The sequence below is a fragment of the Schistocerca americana genome, chromosome 3 (genome assembly GCF_021461395.2).
Source record: "Schistocerca americana isolate TAMUIC-IGC-003095 chromosome 3, iqSchAmer2.1, whole genome shotgun sequence".
Classification (NCBI taxonomy): Eukaryota; Metazoa; Arthropoda; class Insecta; order Orthoptera; family Acrididae; genus Schistocerca; species Schistocerca americana.
This window is the reverse complement of record NC_060121.1, coordinates 650,451,824-650,464,909: the sequence shown is the minus strand read 5'-3', so window position 1 is coordinate 650,464,909 and position 13,086 is coordinate 650,451,824. Positions and strand designations below refer to the sequence as shown.

Sequence of the window (13,086 nt, the reverse complement as noted above, 5' to 3'; positions counted from 1 at the left end):
AGAGGGTTCAATTTTGCTCCACTCCTATTCATTATACATTTTTATTTATTTATTTATTGTTCCGTGGGACCAAATTAAGGAGAAGTCTCCATGGTCATGGAACGAGTCAATACATGAAATTATAACACGTTAGTAGAAACAGATAAAATAAAATATAAGAAACATATTCAGGTGACAAGTCGTAAGTTTAAATAAAGAAAATCAACAATGTAGCACTGGAATTTGCTTAATTTTTCAGCTCATCCAGGAGCTCCTCGACAGAATAGAAGGAGTGAGCCATGAGGAAACTCTTCAGTTCAGACTTAAAAGTTTTTGGGCTACTGCTAAGATTTTTTGAGTTCTTGTGGTAGCTTATTGAAAATGGATGCAGCAGAATACTGCACGCCTTTCTGCACAAGAGTCAAGGAAGTGCATTCCACATGCAGATTTGATTTCTGCCTAGTATTAACTGATTGAAAGCTGCTAACTCTTGGGAATAAGCTAATATTGCTAACAACAAACGACATTAAAGAAAATATATACTGTGAGCGCAATTTCAGAATTCCCAGACTACCGAATAGGGGTCTACAAGAGGTTCTCGAACTTCTACCATATATAGCTCGAACAGCCCGTTTTTGAACCAAAAATATCCTTTTTGAATCAGAAGAATTACCCCAAAAAATAATACCATACGACATAAGCGTATGAAAATATGCGAAGTAGACTACTTTTCGTGTTGAACTGTCACTTATTTCAGATACTGATCTAATGGTAAATAAAGTAGCATTTAGTTTCTGAACAAGATCCTGAACATGGGCTTTCTACAACAGCTTACTATCTATCCGAACGCCTAGGAACTTTTCCGTCTCGCCTATAATATGCCCATTCTGTCTGATCAAAATATCGGTTCTTGTTGAATTGTGAGTTAGAAACTGTAAAAACTGAGTCTTACTGTGATTTAGCATCAAATTATTTTCCACAAGCCACGAACTTATTTCCTAAACTACATTATTTGATACTGTTTCAATATTACACACAAGATCCTTCACTACCAAGCTGGTGTCATCAGCAAACAGAAATATTTTTGAATCACCTGTAATACTAGAAGGCATATATCATTTATATAAATAAGAAACAGCAGTGGCCCCAGCATCGACCCTTGGGGAATGCCCCACTTAACAGTGCCCCATTGGGACTGAACATCACTACCACTCTCAATATTGTGGAGATTTACCTTCTGCTTTCTGTTCTTAAAGTAAGAGGCGAACCAATTGTAAGCTACTCCCCTTACTCCATAGTGGTCTAACTCCTGCAGTAATATTTTGTGGTCAACACAGTCAAAAGCCTTCGTTAAGTAAAAGAAAACACCTAGCGTTCGCAACCTTTTATTTAATCTGTCCAAAACCTCATTATGGATGAGAATGACATTTCACTTACATTCATCGTTTTGCAGATGATACTTGTGATATAATAAATCCTATTAGAGAAAATGCAACACAAGAAATTGTTAACGCTATTCTTAAAAGAATTATTAACAACTTCTTTGCAAATGAACACTGTTTTGAGGAAACACATTATAGTCGGTTCTGTGCAACAAATAATCATACTAACAATTGCTATAGCACATGAACAGGATTCAGTAAATAGTGTAGAATGTTCCAAATATTTTGTTGTACATGTTAACGAAAACTTGTACTGGATGGTTGTACAATTGCAAGCATTAAAATAATACGTGGTGTTCATTCTATAATCTTGCAGGTACCCATTCAATTTTAACTGCACTTACACAATTTATGAAATTATTCAAGATGATCCCTCATAATTTGATAAGAATAGCGATGTCCATACATGGTGACAATTATTGAATTATATGAAATTAAATCGTCATAACTTTTGAACGGTTAGCGTTAGGACGTCCAAACTGCAAGGTTGGCCGGGGGCATGATGGGAATTGAAGTGATTTGTATAGCTTGGGTTAACGACGAAGCTCACATTCATTTCGATAGGTTCATCAGTAACCAAAATTTGGGGACTCAGAATCCGCATTTCGCGATCGACAAGTCTCTTCAGCCTCAACGGGTGACTGTGTGGTGTGCAATATCCGGTCACATAATAATCGGTGCGGTACTCCTTGATGGGTCGGTGACTTCCGAACGGTACATGAAGGTTTTGGAAGATGATTTCACCCCCATTATTCAAAGTGACTCTGATTTCGAGAAGATGTGTTTCACTCAAGACGGAGCTCGACCCTATCGAAGTAGGAGAGTTTTCGATGTCCTGGAGGAGCAATTTAGGGACCGCATTCTGGCTCTGGGGTACCCAGAGGCCAATGGCATACGCCTCGATTGGCCTCCAATTCTTCGGATATGAACACATGTGATTCCTCTTTGTGGGGCTGTATTAAAGACAAGGTGTAGAGCAATAACACCAAAACCATTGCTGAGCTGAAAACAGCCACTCAGCGGGTCATGCAGAATTTCGCTATTCGTCTGTGTCACATCAACGTCAATGATGGCAGGGACATCGATTATGTCATAACCTAAATCCGAATATCTACAGTGAGGCCGGCCGAAGTGGCCGTGCGGTTAAAGGCGCTGCAGTCTGGAACCGCAAGACCGCTACGGTCGCAGGTTCGAATCCTGCCTCGGGCGTGGATGTCTGTGATGTCTTTAGGTTAGTTAGGTTTAACTAGTTCTAAGTTCTAGGGGACTAATGACCTCAGCAGTTGAGTCCCATAGTGCTCAGAGCCATTTGAACCATCTACAGTGAGGTTTACATGTTGAATAAAGTGTGTGCACGACATAGTTCGTAACTAATTCACGTTTTTTTCCATATAGTTCAGTAACTGTCACCCTGTACTTTTATTAATCATCATTAAAACTGTCAGTGGCTCTGAATGGAGTACAACATGCATCAACAAAAATTTTTGATATTTTCCCAATAATATAAAATGTCTGACAGATAGTTAAGCAACCGTTAAATTTCATCTAAAATAATTTCTTCTGTATAACTCCTTGCGTTCTACAGGCAAATATTTATTTTAAATGCGGTAGCTTGTAAAAAAACTGATTTTATGTTTAGTTTCATGAGTACAACTGCAAAATAATACGTTCATTAATGTTAAATTTTGGCTGTTGTGCCATTTACGAACTTATAAATGGCCACTGAAACCTGCCATGTATACATAATCTGTAAAATGACACGTTCCACAACATTTCCATAAATAATCGTTCACATTATCTGCGGAACATGTAACTAAGTAAGCAAGTCATTTACCATTCATAACCATTGATAGCTTACCCACCACAATAAAATATAAATGACGGATAGCATTATGGATCCAAGAAATTTTGCGGATCTAGTTCTATGCACATTTTGCCGTTGTGGACGAAAGGGTATTCACTACACAGAAAGTATGAATGAGGATGCCTTCAGTCACAAAAAATTTCGTGTTTTATTAAATGGTAAAAAATATTTCCGGCCTAATGGGTCCATCATCAAGTCCAAATCGGTTAATACATTGTTTACATCTCAGGTGATGCAGACTGTAGGATCCTGTTGCACGAAAGTCATATACGTTATGTAATGTTCAGACATAGATTTGGAAACCAAATATTCAAAGTATGAATGACCGACGTTTCTGTTTCGGCTTTGAAAAGTAGGTAGCAACAGGGAGAGTTAAGACGGGAAACTGGTTGATGAAACTGTAGTTGTTTCCACAAAAACCTGAAAACTAACACACATTTGAAATAGTTTTTATAAGTGGCACATGATGTGCAAGAAGATAGCACATACCGTAGTTCCACATACAAAAATCATTGCTGACTGTCTCTGAAACGTACAGAAAACGACGTTTTATCTTAGTAAAATGGTTTAAATGGGTCTGAGCACTATGGGACTTAACATTTGAAATCGTCAGTCCCCTAGAACTTAGAACCACTTAAACGTAATTAACCTAAGAACATGCCCGAGGCAGGGTTCGAACCTGCGACCGTAGCAGCCGCGCGATTTCTGACTGAAGCGCCTAGAACCGCTCGGCCACCGCTGCCGGCTTGTCTTAGTAGCGTAGGCATGTCTTGCTGCGAATAACGACGGAGCCTCGCATGAGAGCCCTGCTCAGCCGGCTTTACACAGCAGTTTGAGTACATTTCTCGGGTTCTTTTGCAAAGAGTTTCAACCTCAGCGTTAACAATCGTTATATGACTGTACTCACCGTTTCAAGCGCTTTCAGATGTCGTTAAAAAGTATATCATTATATCTAAAAGATCTTACTGGGTTCAATATATCAATCGATACGAGGGTTAAGGCACTTTATAACATACCAAAGTGCGGGGCCCTTAACGTAGTATCATTTGCCGGAAACCTCGTTTCCATTCCTGGAGCCGTTCACGAAATAAAAGGGTTGTTACATAATACGTAACTCACTCTGTATAATGATAATAATAATAATAATAATAGTAAAGATAGTATGTATAGTAATTAATATGTGGAATTTATTAAATGTCACTCCTATTACCATCGTATTAAACATTTTCCGCATTGCGTTCGAGACGAATGTGAATTACGATATTTAACAGAAATGTGGAGCAAGAAATTAAAATGGCTCTAAGCACTATGGGTAATCAGTCCCCGAGTGAGGGTACTTCTTGTGTAGACAAACTCTTCGAATTTTAAACTCGATTACAGCATACTATTTCTCACGCACCGATATAGTTACATTACACATCGCTATGTTACAAGCTACAGTTTGGAGCCGTTTTTGGGGCAGATGACTGCAGATACGTATACATGAACAATAAAGATATAGAATAATAATAACGTTTGTTTCATTCGTAAAGTTTGCGAGTTTTCAATATTCGGAGGTATTACTTTAGACTACGACCTCGTACATTCGAGTCCCGGTCCGGCACATAGTTTTAATCTGCCAGCAAGATACAAATCAGCGCACACTTCACTACAGAGTGAAAGTTAATTCTGGAAACCTGTACCTTCCTTTTGATATCATATATAAACAAAAAGCCAGAAACATCCATAGAGCAATTGCATTGGATGCTAGAAATGACCAATGTAGTACAGAAGTAGGACCGGCTGTCATGAGCATCATTAAAAATCCCCATGTCCAGACACTTCTCTAACCGGAACAAGGAGCTTCAGTTGTTGAAGCTTTCTCATCCCAATTACATTATTTTCTGTCAGACATGGATTAAAGCAACGACTCTTATCTGACTCGCACGCTTTGGTGAATCAGGTTTGTATACTCTCTCTGATGCTTTAAGACTTTTGATTTGCAGACATTCCTAAACTACACAGCTACCTGTGGATGATGAAGCCTCGTAGACGCTTCAGTACCTCTGTAAGTTTTCGCTTTTACGAACTTTGTACGCTGTTTCCCTTGTTCTTCGAATTAAAAAAAAATATTAACTGATACCACGAATATCTATATTCTGATCTGGGTTTAATTAAAATTTTGTTGCAGTAACACACTATGAAAATCTTCAGGAGAACAGAATGTGTCCTTCATGTCCTGACACTTCTCTAACCGGAACAAGGAGCTTCAGTTGTTCAAGCTTTCTCATCCAAATTACATTATTTTCTGTCGGACATGGAATTTCACAGTAAATCTCTCTGCTGTATGGTTTCGAATATGCAATAAATATGCAGTTTGAAATACTCTTTAATGACATTAGAATAGTACATTAGAAGACATGGCATTAAAATTGCGCAAAATTTGTGATTCTCATGTTAATGCTGGTTTGTCCACCTGAGTGTGCAAAGGTCTGCTTCGCAAGTGGGATTAACAGTAGACCTACCTGTGGTATTATGAGTCTTCTGCTGACAGAAATAACCACAATCTGCCAACGAACTCAGGCTAGTGTTACTCTGTGATGTGCAGTGATTCGGATCAGCCGAAACGCCTTCATTAGCTGCTTGAGAATATTTTTCCAAGACACTTCTACCACTCGGTAATGAGGGTATACGATTACCTAGGTCGAATTTGTGTTAAAGACTGCAAATAAATATTCGTCTAATAAACTGAAAATAACCCCACTATATAAACCGAGCTTAGGGTAGTTATTTCGTCAATTCACGAAAGAGAACTGGGCAGCAAATCCTGGAGTGGTATAGTCTGTCTGCAAAATAAAAAGGGAACAACAAGTAATTGTCTCTTGTGACATACTGGGGTAGACAGAGTGGGAAATCACCTGCTCGCTGTTCAGTCTGCAGACCCATGAAGAAGGGAAGTGCTCGACCAGAGCCCGGAGACCTCAACGCATCTACACAACACCCCGCCCCCCCCCCCCCTCCACCCGATGACACCCCAGAACACAATTTATCCCCTAATACCGCTCTAGTGCACTCAAATTTGGTACACACAGTATTTGTTCTTAACCCACTTCACTTAACAGTATACAGTAATTTTATGCCATTAAAACACTTATTTTAATAATCTGTGATTTTTTCATCCCGTGGAACGCGAAAACTGTTAGTCCTAGGGGGAAAATGATTAGGACCTTTTTTGTAGGAAATTTAATGTATTTTAATTTTGCACCAGGAAGCATTTTCGCTAGAAGCCGCGCTTTTCATGTTATTCAAGCAAAACATCAAAAAGTGAACTTTAAATGCCCCCCCCCCTCACATCCCTCCCATGGGGATTTTTAATGATGCTCATGACACCCGCTCCTACTACTGTAAAAAAATTTGTGACTACACGATTTTTCCCCCTATCGACCTTTTCGGTCTTCATTGACTGGGCTAAAGCTAGTGGCGGTGTTTAATGTGACGTCTCCTGTGGGTGTCTAACTTTCTGATTCGTGTGCTTCAGAGAGATCTCTTTGTAGTCGCTAAATTCGTTTATAACTGATTTTCCGTGTTAGATATTCTTCGTTTGCTGGATATCAGCAAAGATTTCATTATAGCCTCAACTAATGCCCCGCTCCCCTTCTCTCATAATTATGTCGCAAGCATGCTATGTTGTCTTTGTTTAGTGGCTTAGGAACTGCAGAGAACTTAATTTCGAGCTTGTTTCAGTAACTCAGTATCTGGTCCATAATTCAAAAACTATTGTACCGTTGATTAATATAAGTACCCTACCCAAACTGCCGTGGCTAATTGGGATGTTAGGACAGGAGTACAACCAAAGGTTCATTCATAGCATCCATTTTATTTAACATATATATAAAATAGTTTATTCATTCCAAAAACAAATACCCGTCCAAATTAACATATATCTATATATTCTTCAAAATATAAATTCGTCACTCACAAAATATTAAACCAAGTACTTTTTAATGTGAATGTAACAGTGCAATTCACACAAACTATTAACAATTTTAAAACAGTTTTCCAAAATGCGATTACAGAAGATTGGCAACACACGTTTTGAAACAAGAAGCGTAAAAATAATACGTAACAATTCAAAAACAATAGGTAAATCCTGTTCAATCCCGTTGATAAAAATACAGTACCATTCAGTACAGCAACAAGTTTACAGAAAAGACAGGCTGGCCGGTAGATAATTTGATCTGTCGAAGGCGCAGCACCCTCTGTGTCACACATTCCATGTATGCTGAACATCTATTAACAAATAGTGGGGCTAATGGCGTCCGCTTTCATTAGAAAATAAACCAACTTTACAATATACCTTTGAACAAAATGCAGTCCGTTTCTTGAAAAATGCTTACTTTAGACACAGGCTAATGGTAGATCATTCACAAGCAAGAGCTAATAGTAGCAAATACTGCGCGACAGTAACTTTTTAAATCTCGTCCAGAAAGCCGACAACACTAATCTCCTAAGATGAGGCACAATATTTCAAACAAATCATAATAAAATCCAATAAGACATGCAGCACTTCTAATCTCGTCTCAAAAATGTCTTAGGTGAAATCTCAGCCTTAACGCAAGCGTTAAGTTTACTTGATAAGTTCTACATTAGCTGCGACAGTACAAATCATAGACCAGAATTTCGCTTGGTGCCAAAAACAGGAAACAAAAGCATTCATTAATGTTGAACAAGACAATCACAGCAATATTCGTAACGTCCACTTGAACGGACCTCCACAATCCTTGTTTATATCTAAGCGACAGTGGATCAACCAATACGATGCACTAATCTCACGCTGTATGCTAGAAAAGAAATGATTTACAAACTGTTCTTCAAATACTTTGCATTTTGCGCCGATGGCTGGAACGATGGCAACGACAGCGGCTGTGTCACAGATCTCACGAGTCGGGTGACACGTTGTGAAAGCAGTGAGAGGTGACCGCAGGCAGGGAATGGAGGTGGACCTTCCGACTGGAGAGCCAGTTTTGTGTTTACGAGTTGCTTAGACGGAAACTGTGCCGAGAGCAGGCTGTTAGATCTTGAGGGGAATAGCACAATGTTTCTGCACCGTCGAACAGTGTCGCGCGTAGCTACACCGTGGTAACGGTTTCCCGGTTAATATTTGCTAGTGTTGCAGTGATGTTCGTGTGCTTTCTGGGAGGGAGCAACCCTTCCAGACACGTATTGCTTACGATAAGGACAACACACACACCCATGCCCGAGGGAGGACTCGAACCTCCGACGGGAGCAGCCGCACGAAACGTGGCAAGGCGCCCTAGACCGCACGGCTACCCCGCGCAGCTAATATACCGATAGCATTAATTTTTAGACTAATATGCACAAACAAGAGCGTACACAATAAGAAGTTTAGTGATCCTTAACGACAACGTACAGCGTAACAGTTTCCGAAGCCGGGTCTCATCGTCATAACATTATCCAATTCAAAAATCACCCGACAAGCATTACACGTGTGAGACCCCAGCGCAGTACTGCTTGTCGAATTCTTCCTTATGAACACACAGGTACACCCTTCCGTACGCCTTCATATGTGTCTGGAAGGCTTGCTCCCTCCCAGAAAGCACACGAACATCACTGCAACACCAGCAAATATTAACCAGGAACCTGTTACCATGGTGCAGCTACGCATGGTACTGTTCGGCGGTGCCATAGTCCCATTCCCCTCAAGAGCTAACAGCCTGCACTCGGCACAGTTTCCTTATAAGCAAGTCGTAAACACATAAATGGCTCTGCAGTCAGAAGGTCCACCTCCATTCCCTGCCTGCGGTCGCTTCTCATTGGTCAGATAACGTGTCAAACAGGTCACCTGACTCGTGGTATCTGTGGCACAGCCGCTGTCGATTGCCATCGCTCCAGCCATCGGCGCAATATACAGAGTACTTGAAGAACAGTTTGTAAAATCATTTCTTTTCTAGCATATAGCGTAAGGTTATGGCATGGTATTGGTTGATTCATTGCTTGAAGATCGTGCATTAATCCCATACCTAGCTCATTTGCAAGTAATCTGTCATGTAACTGTGCGTATAGTCTCTTGCATCATGTTTTGTTGTCGACTCTGGGCTGGGAGCATTTTCTATTTACTAACCGTTCTTTAGTTCTTTTTGAGTGCCAACTGATTATGGTATGACTAATTTTTTCGATCGGTGTGCTGATCTAGGCTACTGACTGTGCAACAAAAGCTTCCCATTGTGCTACGTACGTTGAATTTAACACCTTACCGCCTATTGTTACAGTTACTCACAGGTTGGATTTTATACTGGGGCACTTTAGTATTTTCACTTAATATCAGAGCAGTACTTTCACTCAATTCCTCGATTATTTGTTAGATATATTCCTATTTCTGTCTTCTCCCAAAGTTTTTAACCTCTACAGCTCCCTCATATACCATGGAAGTCATTTTTTGTTGTCTTAACACATGTCGCATCATCTTGTCCCATCTTCTCGTCACTGTTTCTCACGTGCTCCTCTCCTTGTCGCTGCTGCGCAAAGTGTCCTAATTTTCGACATCCTCTATAGCATCGCATCACAAATGCTTCATTTCTCTTCTTTCCCGGTTTTCCCACAGTACTTGATTCAGTCTCATATAATGCTGTGCCCCAGATGTACTTTGTCACAAACTTATCCCTCAAATTAAAGCCGATGTTTGAATTAAAAGGATTCTTTTAGTGAGGAATGCCCTCGTTGCCTGTGATAGTCTGCTTTTTATGCACAGGACGCCCCAGAAATGTTGCGGCGAACTCCGAGGGGTTGTACAGTGCATCTTGAGGAACAAATCGGGATCAGAAACCCGAGACCGGAAACGTCATCTAACGACGCTACGGAGCGTCGAATTATTGGTCTGTCCCCTGCCACCAGGCCACCCCTTCGGCAGCAAACGTGACTTTTTACGCTAATAGATCGTTGAATTGGTGGATGACGGCTTTGGACACGGGTTTCCATCTGCAGTTTATTTTTCTCCTGCCGGCCGGTGTGGCCGTGCGGTTCTAAGCGCGTCAGTTTGGAACCGCGTGACCGCTACGGTCGCAGGTTCGAATCCTGCCTCGGGCATGGATGTGTGTGATGTCCTTAGGTTAGTTAAGTTTAAGTAGTTCTAAGTTCTAGGGAACTGATGACCTCAGTAGTTAAGTCCCATAGTGCTCAGAGCCATTTGAACCAATTTTTTTTCCTCCTGTACGCGGAAAAACGTTGGAGATTTTTGAGTGTTCTAGGAGAAAAATAAACTGCGCATGGAAAACTGTGTCTAAAAGCAACATCCACCGAGGTAACAGAGCACACAGGGGACAACACCTGTCTGCGCAGCAGTTAGCTCCATCTTCCCCACAGGCGATCGTGACAGTCAGTAGCGATCACCGAATAACAAACAACGTTCGAGACTCTCCACCGACAGTCCGATAGCATACGCAGCCACATTTTCTGCCGAAAGGGCTGCCTAGAGGTAAGCGCTGACATCTATAACAAACCAAGTAGCATCGTTGGATGACACTTCTGGACCTGGGTCGATTTGTTCCTCAAGATACTCTGTATCACCATTCGAAGTTAATCGCACATTTCAGAGACACCCTGTATAAATGCTTGGTAGCAGTCTGTATGTGCAAGACCATATAGGGGGTGACGGCTATTTAACTATATGAAATAAAATCGTTATAACTTATGAACGGTTTGCATTAGGACTACTGGCATGATGGGTATTAGTATGCGCTGTATGCTTTGGTTTAGCGATGAAGCCCACTTTCATTTGGATGGGTTCGTCAATAAGCAAAATTGGTGCATTTGGGGTATTGAGAATCCGCATTTCGCAATCTAGAAGTCTCTTCACCTTCAGCGAGCGACTGTGTGATGTGCAATATCCAATCACGGAATAATCGATACGGTATTCCTTGATGGTACGGTGACTACCGACGGTACGTGAAGGTTTTGGAAGATGATTTTACCGCCATTATCCGAAATGACCTTGATTTCTACGAGCTGTTGTTCAAGCAAGACGGAACTTGACCCCACCGAAGCAGGAGACTGTTTGATATCCTGGAGGAGCACTCTCGGGTCCGCATTCTGGCTCTGGAGTACCCAGAGGCCACTGGCATGGCCCTCGACTGGCCTCCATATTCTCCGGATCTGAACACATGTGACTCTTTTTTGTGGGGCTATATTGAAGACAAGGAGTACAGTAATAACCCCAAAACCATTGCTGAGCTAAAAACAGCCATTCACGAGGTCATCGACGGCATCGATGACCCGACACTGCAGCGGGGCATGCAGAATTTCGCTATTCTTCTGCGCTACGTCATCGCAAATGATGGCAGGCAGATCTAATAGGTCGTAATCTAAATCCGAATATCTATAGCGACGTTTACATATTGAATAAACCGTGTGCAGACCTTAGCCTGTAACTAATTTACGTTTTTTAATATAGCTCAATAATTGTCACCTTGTATGTAGACATTCGACAAATGTGTGTGTGTGTGTGTGTGTGTGTGTGTGTGTGTGTGTGTGGGGGGGGGGGTCAATAAGTGTCTGTTAGCACTTAGCTGGAAACAGTTTTAAAATACTCGTACGATACATGCATCACCGACGCCATACATGTGAAAATGACTGCAGGCAGAAACTGGCCAGTAATATCATATACAGGCATGGTTCAATAAAGGCATCTTGCACAATAAAATGGCCAGCCTAAGATGGTTTTTTAAAATGGTTTCATTTTTCAAAAGTGTCTTTATTTTTCTTGTCATGCTTCCATTATCGAGCGTATTTATGGGGCCTTTACCTTACTAAGGCCAAATTGATTGTCTTCTAATCGAACATCAACTTTCTATTCCATTCCTCTGGGTATTATTTTTGTCAGCTGTTTGAATACATGAGTTGTCAAGCTGATTTTGCAGTAATTCTGGTGCTTATGTGCCCTTGGTGTCTTCAGAACTGTGTGGAAGACATTCTTCTGAAAGTGTGTTTGTATGTCTTTAATCTCATAAATTCTACAAACCAACCTGAACAGTTGTTTGGTTGTCACTTCCCAAACTGATTTTAGATTTAGGAAAGGAATGTAATTGTGGTGTGCGTACTGTAAAACCTTCGTACACACACCATCAGATTATTTGACTTGTCGCTCTAACGAAGTAGGCGAGTGTCAGCAATATGTCTCGTGGTCTTATCGTGGCGTGTTTGTCTTCTGCCGTTAGGTCAGACGATAGAAATGCCACTTGCACGCTTAGAGTAGCAGATTGACGGTGACCAACTTTAAACAGAACTTGATTAATTTTCACACACATTTATTTAAATAATAAAAAGCATAGACGTTACGTAACTTGAGTCTGGATGCCGTTTACAATTGACAAGCTGAAGTTCCTTTGGTCTTGTTGCGTTAATCTTATTCTCACATATCTCTGATACTTGACAAAGTGTCTATACATTTCTCTTCATGGCTATGTACAGGAATATGATAATCTTATTAGGCGCAGACTGAAACTTGACAATAGACTAATGCAGACTAATGCAGACTGACGAGCGCTGCGCCTGCGCTGTTGTGCTTAGCGGGGCGCGCTCTAGTGGGAAAGTTGTGTACGCGCTGACTACGCGGAACTATGTGCACAACAGTAATCTATACTTTCTGCCTTATTTGATCGCAAGTGTCTCAGAGTCCCGTTAAACTCTTACTCTAGTACTGGATCTCCTGTATCGTCCATATCGATTCCCATTTCTTCTTCTATCACGTCATCAGGCAAGTCTTCCTCCTCACAGAGGCCTCCAACATCATCTGTTCACCTATTCCCT

At 41.0% G+C, this 13,086-nt stretch overlaps 1 protein-coding gene across 1 annotated transcript in view; it reads left to right on the top strand.

The window, feature by feature from the left end:
- The window catches only part of LOC124606275 (spondin-1), a 605,207-nt gene that overhangs the window by 161,125 nt on the left and 430,996 nt on the right, over window positions 1–13,086 (top strand). The gene's annotated exons all lie outside the window — the stretch shown is intronic.